The sequence below is a fragment of the Panthera onca genome, chromosome A1 (assembly GCF_046562875.1).
Source record: "Panthera onca isolate mPanOnc1 chromosome A1, mPanOnc1 haplotype 2, whole genome shotgun sequence".
Classification (NCBI taxonomy): Eukaryota; Metazoa; Chordata; class Mammalia; order Carnivora; family Felidae; genus Panthera; species Panthera onca.
This window is the reverse complement of record NC_138339.1, coordinates 61,885,795-61,899,184: the sequence shown is the minus strand read 5'-3', so window position 1 is coordinate 61,899,184 and position 13,390 is coordinate 61,885,795. Positions and strand designations below refer to the sequence as shown.

At 46.0% G+C, this 13,390-nt stretch overlaps 1 protein-coding gene across 10 annotated transcripts in view; it reads left to right on the top strand.

Moving 5' to 3' along the window:
- Positions 1–4,283, top strand: part of FBXW11 (F-box and WD repeat domain containing 11) — a 119,525-nt gene extending 115,242 nt beyond the window's left edge. For all 10 annotated transcript variants that reach the window (XM_060635030.3, XM_060635028.3, XM_060635027.3 and 7 more), the window contains one exon: positions 1,720–4,283. The gene's annotated coding sequence lies outside the window, so the exon portion shown is untranslated. The remainder of the gene's footprint in view (positions 1–1,719) is intronic.
- The last annotated feature ends 9,107 nt before the right edge of the window (positions 4,284–13,390 follow it).

Sequence of the window (13,390 nt, the reverse complement as noted above, 5' to 3'; positions counted from 1 at the left end):
CTAAGAGCTAATATATACAGTAGTTCTCTTTTTTATTACAAGACAATATAAGATCATTATTAGGAAATTAGAATAAGTAGATAAGCCAAAAGAAAATAAACTCCTACTCATGATTCATCATTATTCACTCCCTTGTAGATATTCTTTCAGGCTTTCTAAAATTATGGTTGAGAACTGTATATGTTTTTAAAATGCTTTTTTCCCCCCTTTATTGTAAATTTGTTCCTTGTCTGTAATGTCAGTATTTGTCTAAATCACCATCCCTAATGGCAAAATAATATTCAGTTGTTTGCATGGGCCCTGTTATGTACATAAGTTTTCCCCCAGCTTTTAGCTGTTATAAAACACACTGCTGTAATCATTCTTTTAGCTTAATCTTTGCTTTATTACCTTTGGGTAAAATTCTAGAAATGTCTGCAGTGTCAGGTTTAAAGGTATGATGTTTAAAGACTTTGGTTCCTAGAGTCATGTTACTCACCAGAAGAGTTAAATCAGTTTACGTTCCTGCCAGCAGTGTTTGAGAGTGCCTACTCCTTATCTGTGGATGTTAATGTTTTAAAAATAATACTCTTAAAGATCCTTCATGCGAAAGCTGTGGTGAATGAAATTAAATCTCTCTTGAACTCATTGAAAAGGCTTATTAGGATTCTTGATCTTTATGAAAATAGACAACCTTTTAGGAAAGTTTCCTTTAAAAAAACATACAAGCTTTTAAAAAAATCTTTCTCTCTCTTTTTGTCAGAGAATCTTAGACATATAGGTAACTTTTAGATCTTCTAGGCTATTGGTTTAGTGCTGTGTTTGGAAAGGGTTGTGACCCATTAGTGATTGTGAAATCATTCTAATGGATTTTGACTTTGTTTTGATGAGATTTAGAATAGAAAATGTCAGCCTGCATTGTACATAGTAATGATAAGTTTAGGTGCGTGCGTGCGTGTGTGTGCGTGTACACATATTCATATACATGGATGAGTGTAGAATATATGATTAAAATGTGTCCCTGACTCAAGGTCACCATCAAAACAATATTTAACATTCAGTAGTCTTTCCCTCTACATTGTATTGTCCTTTTATAAATGGTTTATTTCAAAAAGAAGTAGTTTCTGATTATTAGCATTCTATTTAGAATGAATACTTTATTTACTAGTTTTTGCATATTTTTGTTTCACAATGATAGATGAGGGCTCTCTCGGGCAGATATGAGACCAGCCGTCGTAGGCTTTGGATGTCATAAAAGATTATGCTAACTATAAAATCTAACATGAAGCATATTTTGTTACATGCATAATTTTTAGCAGGAAGCACTGAAAGATGTACGTTATAGGGGTCAGTCATCTCTTCTAATGCCCTCTCTGTCACTTAATGGCTAATGCTTTGAGCTAAACAATGTGTCTGAGCCTTAGTTCTTTTATTTGTAAAGTGGGTATAATAGTTTCTACCTCATAAGAATGTTGTGGTTTTAAATAAATATGATGCCTGGTATGTAGTACACTCAAAACATCTTGCAGCTTTTATTTTTTATATATTTTTATATAATACATAAAGTCTATTTTTTTATATTTTTGTATGTTTTATATATTTGAAAATCAGTAATGTGTTATGTGTGCACAAGGGCATGTCTGTGTGGATGTGGATGGGCTGTGGTGTATATCTCCATGTCTAACCAGAATATCCATCCATACTCCCTTTGTGTTTTGTTTTGTTGTTTTGTTTTCCCAGGGTTTCCTAGTCTTGAACTACTGGCTACATGGCTACCAAATGCCTAAGGGAGTTCTTCGCAGCTGAGTTATGAAGCTGGAATTGGTTCTAGACGCTGGGTAGATGCAAAGCAGCCTAACTCTTCCAAGTACCAACATTTCTCACCTCCGATTCCGGCCTCTACTTTGAGAAGGATACCTTAGCTTCACCGACTTCCAGTAGAACAGAAGCCCATTTCCTCCCCCCGTCAGTGAAAAAAAACAAAATCTAATGCTTCAAATGTAAATTGTTCATATAAAAGGAACGTACAGTCTGTCTGTTTTACAGAAGTAAATCGACCATCAAGAGAAGACTTGGCCTCTAATTTATATTGCTTTGCACTTTGGTCTGATACTAAGAAACCGCATTCTTCTTTGGTGAAATTTTGGGTGCCAAACACCTACCCAGAATGTCCAGGGCTTTCCTTTTCAGAAGTTAGCATTCTCCTTTTGACCGTCCAAGTCATTATGAATTCTGACCTGTATTAGGAACATGTTGGACAATGGAAACATTTCTCTGGTTTGTTTTAGTAATATTTTTTGGGTCACACTTCCTTTCTGTACCAATTTCTTTTAATTTAAAGAACTATAAGCCAGGTTATATTATCTCCCAACAGGTAATATAGCTCTTTTCTTTTATTAACTGTTCTCTGTCCCCCAACCATCTGATATTTGGTAGAGTAACACTTTTACACGTGTGCTTGCCTCCTAATTTAAAATACTGTATCCGCATGTAGATATAATGTACATAACAGTTTAACCTCAAGGTTGCTAGAGTCAGGGCCCCTGTGCCTGAGACACTAATACAGAGTGTGTTCGCACTTAGCCATGGGCTGGGCTCAAGAACCTGATACCAGGGTTGATGTGGATTACCTAGAACCCTTCCTGCAGTATTCATACGGTATTTTTATTTTGTCATTGTCATTTTGTGTGTATGTGTGTGGTGTGTGTGGTTTTAACGGGAATCTTGTTTTTAAAATGTAGTTTCTAAAGGTTAACACAAAATGTTTCATTCATTGTGCAGCATATACAACAGAGAGGTACCTTAACATTATTTTTTGTTGTTCTTTTCCTCCCAAGTACTTCTCTGAGTACTAGCGTTCATTTGACTTCACTGTCAAAGATCATTCTTCCGTGCATTAGTAGCCCTGGAAAGGGAGGAACAAGAAGGCCCTGTTGACTGGGTTTCCTGGCTCTGGAATTCAGGCATCCTGGCTTTACCAGGATGTTAACCGGGCCTGCTCATATGTTGGAGCCCGTATCCCATGGCAGGTTGCTTCGGGGGCCCATCTTGGGTGGAAGGGTACTCCTGTGTGGTGCAAAGCCTCAAGCTCCTGAATCCCGTTGCCGTCATCTCTGGTGTCACATGTCGCTGTGGCCCTGGCAGGTTCTCAAAGCTCCCGAGTGCCCCGCAGCCCGAATGTGTGAATGGCACTCTCACGCCGACCGTGCACCGAAAGGACTTTGGCATTCGGTTGGCACTCCTTTTCCCTTGTTCAATATTAGGTTCCTGTTTGCCCCTTGCCATTGTTTCCAAAGATTAAGCAACGTCAGTAACATTTTAAAGGACCAATAAGAACCTCCTGTTAACTAAACCTCTTCCCGTGGAAGCACACTCTATAACTAAAGGGAAGGGCCCTGGGCTCTGTTCTGTCCTTTGCATTGAGAACGGTGTGGGGATCAAAGTGTGTGTATGTGATTTGTTTATTGGTTTGGCTTGGCTTTTTTAATTTTTCTTTTCTCCTTTTCTAAAAATGCATCCTTCCCTTCCACATGTTACCAAATTAATTTCTATTTTTGAGAAGTTGAGTCTCCAAGTGTAAAAAAAATAAATAAATAAAAGGAAATCTCTATTTCGTGAGGTAGATGTTGTAAGCTTGACAGTGGCTGTGGAAGTGAGTTCACCTTTACCACTCTCCACCTTACAGCTTTATATCAGACTGGTTAGGAGAGCCCGGGGGTGTGGGAGGGGCGGGGGAGGAGGCAATTCTTCTGAACGAATGGACTTTCTGTTGTTGTTTTTGCATGTTTAATATAGAAGTTCTTGTTCCTTGGGAGATCATGGCCTTTGAATATGCACACAACCTTTGAATTGTGCCTATTAAATTATAGCAGGGGACTCTGGCACCCAAGGAATTCTGACTTTCTGGGATTATAGTAGTAATTCCCAGCCGTACTCTGGACTTTATTTTGCTAACCATAATTGAGCAACTGTAAATTACTGCTATATTAATGTTTTAAAGCACTGGGATAGTCTAATTCTAACTTGTAATTAATTATGTTTGCCAATTATCTGTTTGAAATAAATTTGTGTCTGAACAGCTATTGAAACTGTTAAATTGTACAGATATTATTCATGACAGCTTTGTACTGTGGAATGTGCTTAATAAAAAACAAAAAGTTTGACTTTTGTCCAATAAATTGCTAAGTAATGTCAATAAATCAAGTATGAGTATTATGCAGTACACCTAATCTGGCTTCATGCAATTGTTACTTCAGCTACTAATTCAAAGCCAATACTCTTAATAAAGTGTTGCAATACTCTGATGCTCTGTTAAGAAATTTTTCAAAAAAAAAAAACACAACCAACTGTTATGTTCTCTCAGTAATTCAGTGATGTACCATTAAAGTTTGTAGATTAAAAAACAACAACAACAACTCATCTGCTCTGTAAAATGAGGTTGAAATCAAACTGCTTTTTGACTTGGGAGAGGTTTGTGTGGGATAATACCAGTCCGTGCTGGGGCGTCTTGCTCTTCTGTTTCACTTTCACCTGAGGAGCTGGGGGCTGGCTTCCCCATAAGTTCTTTCTTCACTGCTTCACAAGTTACTGTAAAAATCCGAAAACGGCCCCTTCAGTGTCCCAAGTGGCTCCGAGGGTAAGTGGATCCTCTGGTTCTCGAAGAAGCAGGTGGAGGTGTGGAAAGCACGCTTGCTGTCTGACCCCGGTAAATGCAGGACGTGGGACTGTTGTCCACGTTCACAGATGCACCCACCACTGGCTGGTTACTAAATCAGGAAGGGTACCGTTTGCGTGTGTAGGATTCTGCTCAGAAGTCCTGAGTGGTAGCGGAAGTTTCCGCGTAACTAGATTCCCACCCCCCCACCCCCCCCCCCCCCCCCGCCATCAACCTGCCAGATTGGTAATGTGGACTTTGGGGATGAGAGTGTTTCTAGACAGTATTGCCACCATCCGTTTTTCTTGTAAATGTTTTAAAAATATGTAACATGCATATGATTAAGCAGACCTATGTACAAATCATAGAGTAAAAGGTGATCCTCCCTTTCACCCTGGACCCTCAGTCCCCTAGTATTATCCAGTTTTTTGTATATCCTTCAACAGCTAATAATACTCTGTGTGTGTATGTATACATATATGAGTATATCATGTATATGCACACACATATACACATCACCACACCCCTTTTAACATCAATGGTAGCGTGCTGTGCCGCACTTTGATCTTACGCTTTTTTTTTTTTTTTTAGCTTTATTTTGAGAGAGTGTTTGTGTGTGAGGGGGGAGGGGCAGAGAGAAGAACCACAAGCAGGCGCCACGCTGTCAGCGCAGGGCCCAGTGCGGGGCTCGATCCACGAACCCCGGTGATCATGGCCTGAGCCGAGATCAAGAGATGCTTAGCCAACCGAGCCACCCAGGCGCCCTTTCATCTAATGTTCTCTAGGAGATCATTCCATGCGAGTGCATGTAATTTTACCTCCTTGAGCATGACCGTGTAATATTTGGTTACCATAATTTATTCAGCAAGTTCCTTGAGGGAGGAGTTGAGGTGATTGCTTGCCCTTCCCTGTAGTGACTCACTTTTCACAGGTCTTTCTATCTGTGCCTGTGCTAAATGTGAAAAACTATTGGTAATTTGTGCTCATCATTATGAACAGCAGACCTTGAGCCCGAACATTGCTGCAGAGTGGGAAGGACCTCAGGTGTCAGACGATCTTAACCTCTCCAGTCGTCTCCTACAGTCACATAAGTGTTCAATAAATAATAGTTTCTTTTTTCCTCAGTAGGTGAGGTGTTACTGCAAGAAATTGACAGCTACAAATGCATCCCATGTTGATTATGGAGATTCTAAGAGAGGTTTTGTAGAGCTCCTTGGATATACAATCAGAGATGAGTGGTTCTTTGCCGTTCAGCCTATTGGTTTTCTAGTTAATAAGGAGAAAAGGAAGTTGGGCCATCTGGCCAATAACCCTGTTACTAATTAGCTGTGTGGCAATACCCCCTTTGGGGTCTTAGCTTCCCCATGTCTGAAAGAAGGTGTCACTAGCTCAAGTCCTGGAGGGCACATGCCCCAGCTCTAGACGATCTATTGGCTTGCAGGAATGCAGACCCTGTAATGCCAGGTCTAGATTTCCAAGAAAAACTGAACATCCATATTATGTAAAGACCCAATTTTTATAAGTTGGGAACTTTTAAAGTCAGTCACTGGAGCACTGACGGCATTGTGATCCCTGAACCAACATGATTTGAAACATTTCTAGTAGCGACCTCTCGAAATATTGTGCCTAAGTTTGGCCACCGAACACTTGAAGAATAGAGATTTCAGAGAAAAGGGACAAATTAAATGATATGCCCTGTGACAAAGTGACCAGCCCATAGAATGACTCCATACATGTTCCTTTAGGAAAAATGACCAAACAAGGGAGGAGTTTGAAAAAAAAGGAGGAGGAAGGGGAAGGAAGGAGCCAAGAGCTGGCGACCACCGTCTTCAATCACGTTGTGAGTGTTGAGACCAGCTGCCCGCTTTTGTGCTGGGACTGAGTTCACGTTACAGCAAGGCAGGCTTTAGGCCCAGGATCGACTTGGTCTTCTGGCTGGAGACAATTCTGGGAGCTCTAGGACCTCCAAGCTCCTGTTGGTTTTCTTGATGCTGGGTCTGAGACCTCATAGACGTTCAAACTTATATGTGGGGTGACTGCGTACATGGCTGTCTTAAGGTGTTTACCTGCCCAAAGATGGGGTGATGGACCCCATACATCAAATGCGCTGAAATCCTAATCCAGTTTGTAAGAATTTTTCTTGGTTATGTGTAGCCACGTGAAAGAATTATAGTGCAGGCCATAAGTAACTTTTTTTGTGTGCATGTAGGGTAAACTGGAAAGCAGACTCCTCTAAGTGGAGTTGTATTGTTGATTGCTTTCAACTTTCTGGCTTTTTACTCATCCTGTCTCTAGGAATTGCTTCATCGTATTTTTCGTATGTTGTTGGACCGGCCTGGGAGAACCTACGAGTGACAGCCATAGACTTCATCTGTAGTGGGGACATGCCCAAGGAACAGCTTAAAGCTGGCGAGATCTCAGTGACTACAGCGTAAGCTCCCTCCACCCTCTACTACCTTCTTCAGATCCATCGGACCTTTCTCGCGGGCTGTGTCTTACTCTCAAATGCCCTGCAGCTCTAGGGGTTGAGAAGAAATGCTCTCAGAGCACTGCAGCCTTTGGAGCTTAGTATCACGCCCAGAGATAACCCATGGCAGGGCTCTGGTCTACGGGATGGAGGAAAGAGCATGAGCCTTGGCGTCATGAGACCCAGCTTGAGACTGGAGCTCTGCCACCTATCTGGCAGCAGCCCCATAAGCAAGGACATTCTCTGCCCTGAACCTGAGCTTCCTCTAGGAAGTGGAGACAGTGTTTTAAAGTCTCTTCAAGAATTAAATGACATAACCTAAAGTACCTCATCTGAAATCTCAATTCAAGTCGACTTGAAGCTCTGTACCCGTACATAAGATACCTTTATCAGTGCCTACTCCTTTTGGCAGCTCCAACTGTGGCTTTTAAGCAGCTGGTACAGAATGTCCAGAGCAGAGAAAGGTATTATGAGGGTTAGGGTTCAGGATGGTGGGGGATGAGACAAAATCAAACGTGCTCAGGCAGCCTGAGCGAGGCCTGTCTGGGCCTCTTGAGGGGAAACACAGGAGCTGGCACTTGGAATTATGCTGACCGTCCCCAGGGAGCATTTGAGTCAGTAACCAGGGCCCGGGCTGCTCAGTCGGTGCAACTGAGGGAGGTGGACCAGATGGATAGTATTTATGCCAAGTTACTTTTGTTGGTTTTTAAGTTTAGAATAATTCAGCTTTAAAAGCAGTCAACTTATATCCTCCTGGGGTGTTTCTGGGAAGAGAGTGAGACCTCAACATGCCAGTATGCTCAGCAGATTGTAGTGTCTCCAGAGTGGACAGGCGAGACTTTCACGTCCTCAGCGTGTGTGTGTGTGTGTGTGTGTGTGTGTGTGTGCGCGTGCGCGAGCGCATGTGGGCGGTGGGGCGGGGAGGAGGGTGGGCAATGCAGGAAGAGGGTGGTTCAACGCCAGCTATAGCAACAAGAATAAACATAACCACCAAACAGTGAGTGCCAGGCCTGCTGGGAAGGGCTTTCCACACCTTGTGATCCTCACAAAAGCCCTGTGTGCTATGTGTTCGTACCACTTGACAGCTGAGGAAACTGAGGCCCAGGTCTGTCTTGCTAGGCGGCTGGGCTTAGCCTTGATTCCAGTCTATCTCGGCTGCCACAGCTGGCCTCTTACCACGCCACCCTCTGCCCACCCACCGCCACCCCGCCGGTGCTCCAAGGGCACTGTGATCAGCAGCGTCTCCCCAGAGGAGCCTTCCTCTTACATTAACAGACGCTCTGCACATCTGTTTTCCTCCCCTGCCATACATTCTTTGGTCATTAATAAATGTGTGCAGTGCTTTCATCAATGCACAAAGTTTGGTAGAGTGTAAAGAACACAGCAACATAGGTGCTGGGGACCCGACCGTGGCTGAGCATCTATCTTGGCAGCACTGGACAGCCGCTGATGGGTTTAAAGCCGGGGATGAGCAGTCAGAAGGCTGGTGCCAAGATTCAGGAGAGGCATGTTGAGGTCTGGAATAAGGCAGAACACTGAGGAGGTGAGAGAGGGCGGTTTTGCGGGGTGTTGAGGAGGCAGGAGCTGTGCGATCCGAGGTTGAGGGAGTAGGAGGCCTTAGCGAGGGCACCCACGGTTGGCGTGTCTCCCATGCGCCGCTAGGTGGAGCTGTAGGGACAGGAGCCCCGCCCCTGCTCTCAGGAAGCTTCCAGTCCGGAGGAAATAGACAATACACCGTGGTTGCTACGGTATACGCACGCGCCCGTGAATTCACGGGCTACATCCTGATTGCGGTAAGTGCTGTGAAGCGATTACGACCGTCTGCGAGTGTGCAGCGGGCTGTGGGACATCTGAATCAAGACCTCAAGGATATAAGCAGGAGCCGGTGGGGGACGTCCCAGGCCGGGGAAACACATGCAAAGGCTGTAAGGTGGGTATGTCCCTGGACCAAACTGGCAGGCGGGGCACTTGGTCTCCCAGATAAGGGAGGGAGGTTTGGGTGGAGGGGTGACGCTTTCGGATTTGGACATTACAGGTGCCTGAGATAGTCACGTGAAGCTGACTCGAGCTGCCTCAAGAGAGAGAGAGAGAGAGAGAGAGAGAGGCAGGGGGCGGCTTTTGAAGAAGAGCCTAGACGCTGAGTCGGGAAGGATGTTGCATTTAGGGCACAGGAAGACAAGCCAGCGACAGAGGAGGAGAAGGAGCAGCTGTAAAGGTAGGGTGGATGCTCCCAGAGCTTGGAAAGCCTTCCTCTCTGAAGAGTTGCCTCCGGCCTGGCCGGGCCTCCCGGGGAACAATGCCTGTCCACTCATCATGCCGCAGGACACCTAATCCTGCTTTCCCCTCCTTCAGCACAGCGCCCCATTCTCCCGATGGCCAGGCTCCGGTCGCAACAGCAAACAGCCCGGCCCGGCCCTAGCCTCTCTTGTCCTTGGGAGTGTTCCCTGCAGCCCATCTGCACAAACAGACGGGGGCCAGGTCTGCGCCTCAGGAATGAGAAGATAAAAGGGACCATCGGGGCTTTTTCCACCAAAGGCGAAAGCATTTTATAGAACGGGCTGCGAGTTTTTGTTTCAGGAAATTTCATCATGTCTCCAAGAAGGGGAGGGGGAAAATGAGAGAGGGAGAGGTGGTGGTGGGGGAGAGAAGTTAATTGGCCTCAGATTTTCTCACTCCCTTTTCATGTTGGTAACACGAGGCGGCCCAGGTCAGCCTCAGGTCAGCGACGTTTGGGCTCTTTAGTGCCCCTCTGTGAATACCTCATTTCTGTAATAGTTTTTCCTTTAAAAACAGCTCTGCCTTCTTTGGCAGATGGTGACATTCCATTAGCATATGGAATATTTTTCAAAACACATCCGAAAGCATGTCTCTTACGGAGGAGACTGGGCAAAAGCAAACGAATGTTTGAAAAGTATGTTGGGAGCAACTCAACATTTAACAGAAGGCTCCCACTCCACCGCCCCCATCCTGCCCCTCCCCGCCATGGCTCCCGGGCTGTTACTGTAACCAACAAGAGGAGAGGATTTTCCCCCAAAGCTTGTCTGTTGGCTTTACTTTGACCATCACAGTGCACAGAGGGTAGCTAGAGAGAGCCTGAACCCAAGAGGATAAAGAGCACATTTCTTGGACTGGAATGGACATTGGCAAGCTTTTGTGGATGTGGCCACTGCTTGTTCATTGAACACTTACTGTGTGCCAGATGCTGTGTGTGACATACATTATTGTCTTTCCTGCTGAGATCCATCTACCACACTGTAGGCAGAGTGATCTCTTGAACCTCTAAGTCAGAGGTCACTGCCCTGCCCAACACACTCCAGTGGCTGGCCATTGTGCTTAGTTAGAATCAAGTTCAAACTCACTGTCATGACGTAGCAGTCTAGCCCCTGCCTGCCTCCCCAATCACAGTTCCCTCTGTCACTCCCACTCCAGCTGTGGGGCTGGCTTCCCATTCCTTATTTCTGCCTCAGGGCCTTTGCATGTGCTGTTCCCTCTGCTTAGCATGCGTTTCCTGAGTTATTCATTATGGCTGCTTCCTCATCATTCAGGTCTCAGCTCAAATACCCTCTTCTCCTAGGAGCCTTCTCTTACATGTCACTCTCCGTTGCATCCTGTGTTCTATTTATTCCACAGTACTCACCCGTTTATTACTTTGTTTACTTGTATTTATTCAAGACATGTTTATTGAAGGCTTACTATGTGCCAGGTACTGAGGTAGGCAGTGACAAAACAAATATCCCTGCTCCTGGGAAGCCTGCAGTATGACACGGGAAGGCACATGATAAACAAATTGTATAGTTTCTGATATCCCTTATCAGAAGTGTAAACTTCCTGAAGTCTGGGACCTTATTTTTCTTCTTTAGAGTCCATTTTGGGCATGGTAACCACATAGTTAAATAAAGGACTGGACCCCATTGTATAAACAGTGGCATTGAGGACAGAACAGAAAGTGGTTTTCAAAACGGCAGAGCAAGGATCTGAATCCAGCTCTGTGTGATTCTGAAGAGGGCTCCCTACAAGGCCGGCTCAGTCCAAGGCCTCTTGCAGGGTGCCTTCCCTACTGTTTCCTTCTCCCAGCCCAATATCTGGGTCCTCCTCATCTCCCCCACCTCCATCTGACCTATCTCATGACTGTGCCTTCAGCTCCCCACTCTCTGTGGGGCTACTAGGTTTCTGTGTCACTCTGGGCCATATCTGTGAGCTCCCTGAGGCCCAGGTCCCTTGTCAAAGTGAGAATTTAAACCACAGTAGATTTGCCAAAGCACTCAAGGTTCTGGTATCTTGAGTTCTGATTAACTGATCTGTAAATTGGGTTCAGTACAGGTTGAAAAGTAATTTTGATTTCTGCATCCCCAGCTGAATAGTAATGTCAAGGGCCAACACAGTCTCAGTGGCTATCTCTTCTCAGACTCTTATTTCTAGCCCTCTACTCAGCTCACTCTGCTGCTCCAGGGATAGAAGCCCAATTCACAATTGCCTGGGCAAAGAAAGGCATTGATCGGCTCATATTACACAGGAACCCAGGAAAGGGCTAAGCTTTAAGCATGGATCTGGGAGCCTCCAGCTATGTCATCAGCCCTTGGGTCTCACTCTCCCTCCCTGCCCAGCTCTCCTGTCTCATGGTCTCATTTGAAGACAGGCTCTCTGTGCACACGGTGGCCAGGTGACCGCTAACAACCCTGGGGGCACATCCTATCCTCTGGGTATCTCTGGGTGAAACAATGTCTCTTTTCCTGGCAGGCCCAAAGAACCCTGGACTCAAGACCCCTCGGCTCAGATTGGCTCACGTGCCCACTCTGAAAGCCATGGCTGTGGTCAGTAAAATGTGATGCTCTGGCTGGCCAGGCCTGGGTCACAGGCCTGGAACCAGGGCCTGGGGGTCTAGCCCACACAAACCATACAGACTGAGAAGGGAAGGGAGGCAGATCCCAAGGGAAGAGCAGGGTGCTGAGGTCCAAAAACAAAGGAGGGCAGAGGCCAGGGAGGTAAAACCCCGGGTCTGCTGCTCCTGACACCAGGCACACATTTTCCCCATGGCGAGTGACGAAGTTTGCATGTTCTTCCAGGCTCAGCTCAAATGCTGCCTCCTGCCCCATCCGCGGAACAGGGACTAAACCCTCCATGCCCGAACCCCTCTCCTGCCTTCCACTTTCCCCTTCGTGTTGTAGCTAGTAGTGTGCACATCTGAGGGCCTGCAGGTGGAGAGGGTGAAGAGTCCACCTTTGGGGGCACAGGGTTTGGGTTCAGATCTCACCCTGCTGTTCATTGATTGGGTGACCAAGGACTGGGTACTTCTTTGTGATCATTCCTCCCCCCAGGAGCTGCTTGGGACGAAGCCAGCCCAGCCTGGGTTCACAGAGGGCTTTTGATTTCCTTCCTGCCACTCTCTAACCCTGTGTCCCCAGCCCTGATCACAGGCACTGGTACATGTGTGTTGAATGAACAGACCCACAGTGTGATTTCAGAGCTGTCAGGGTACCCTAGGGTCTCCCCTTTTGTGGCACTCAGATTCAAAGTGAGCCCTTCGGTGAAAAACCACAGTCAGAGACTCTTGAAAACTCTCGTGATGTGAATGCAGTACCACACATAAGGTGTGTGTCGTATGACCCAGGACAGCAATTCTCACACCCGTTTAGAGGTTGAGAACCACCAGGCTGGTCAGGGAAGACAAGACAAGTCTAAACACAGACACTCGGTCACTCAAATGATTCTGCTCTTAAAAGGACTATCAGGAGGGATGGAGAGTTACTAGGGGAAAAGGAGAAGAGAAAGTGGGAAGTTCTGAATTTCAAATTGCCTGCAAGGTTCACTCCATTCTGGCTTAATGTGCAGCCTTATTTTCTAAGTTTAATACATGTCAAGAGACTTGTTTGTTATGCGGAGAACATTTGTGACCATATATGTAAGTGCGTGGAGGACAGTGTGAAGCACAGAGTGGGGGCCCCGTGAATGTGATGGACCAAACCCAAGTCTTGCTCGGTGGTCTGACATGCAACGATTCCCTGGGTTGCTGTAGAGGTCTCAGCTGCCTGCATCTCCTGCTGGCGGTTGCACCAAACTGACTCTCGCACTCGCTTTGAGACATCGGTCACTGACATGTAGGTCCTAAAGCCTGGGGTGAAAGTCAGGCGGCATGGATGCAGTTCGGCTGCTGCTCCCGCCTCCATAACCCTGTGGCTGGGGTGTAAAATCCCGGCAAGTGAAGTTGACCTTGGTCCCTTTTCCCTGAGTCTTGGTTAGCAGCATATTACTTTCAGGACAAGTACGTAACCTCAACCACCTCCTCTCCCCCT